Source organism: Morone saxatilis, unplaced genomic scaffold, assembly GCF_004916995.1.
Source record: "Morone saxatilis isolate NCDOM2014 unplaced genomic scaffold, NCSU_SB_2.0 Contig20, whole genome shotgun sequence".
Classification (NCBI taxonomy): domain Eukaryota; kingdom Metazoa; phylum Chordata; class Actinopteri; family Moronidae; genus Morone; species Morone saxatilis.
The window spans coordinates 23,823,975-23,824,941 of NW_023339763.1; the positions used below are offsets into that span (position 1 = coordinate 23,823,975).

Consider the following 967-nt stretch of genomic DNA (forward strand, 5'->3'; position numbering starts at 1 on the left):
GAATTGAATTGAATTGAATGACAGAGGGGCTTAGGGGACCCGATTCACAGATTGACAACATAAATCAACAAGAAGATACTCCAATATCTACAACAACCTCCTCCCCCTGTCTCAGTTTTTGTAGATATCAAAGTCCCCAGACTTCTGACTCTTTGACCCACAGAGTGCAAGTGGTAGCAGGCAACTGCCTTATCTCCTTAAAACAAAACAAAGACAATAAAGACATCCAACAATAGTGGTGATAACCGAGTCTCTTCTACGCAGCCAGCAAAAAATGCAAGGGTGAAAGTATCAAAAAACAACTACTCATGTTACTGTAATTAAGTCTTTTTGTCCAAACCTGTAATTTTATTTTTAGCATTCTTTTAGCAGTATGTTGGCTGATGAATTTTTAATTTTTTAGCTGGAATGAACTACTTATGTGTATTGTGCACCGATAACTTTTGAAAGACTATTAAAGTTCAATATTCTTTAACATGTTAAAAAAAATAACATATACATTGGTTGACAATGCTGAGAGCTGCTTCTTCTCTTTTACTCTGTGCTGCTTGCCACAGTATAGTAAATCACAACACAAACTAAAGCTGATCTAAACTTTGCATATATACCAGAAGCAGCCATTTTCATATAGGTGATTATCTGATAAAATATACCCAAGACTGATAGGTCTGCAATAGGCCAATATCGGCCGGTTAGTTCCTGCTTTATCTGTATATTAGTTTAGAAAACCGAACCCTTACTTTGATCCATTCATATCTTTTACTATCAGAGAAATGTTTGAAAGTAGATATTTCCACATTCTTCTTTCCACTGAATGCCTGCTATTGATAATGCATCAACATCAACGGTTAAAAAGTAACTACTCTGAGTCATTTAGAGTAGTAACAGCAGTAGTTTTACGTGTAGTTGAGACATTTCTGAGTAATGTAACAGTACCTCTACTTGAGTACAGATTTTCAGTACTCTT

General features: G+C 35.6%; 1 protein-coding gene across 2 annotated transcripts in view; it reads right to left on the reverse strand.

Annotated features, from left to right (window-relative positions):
• The window catches only part of ntm (neurotrimin), a 430,254-nt gene that overhangs the window by 25,584 nt on the left and 403,703 nt on the right, over positions 1-967 (reverse strand). The window lies entirely within an intron of this gene.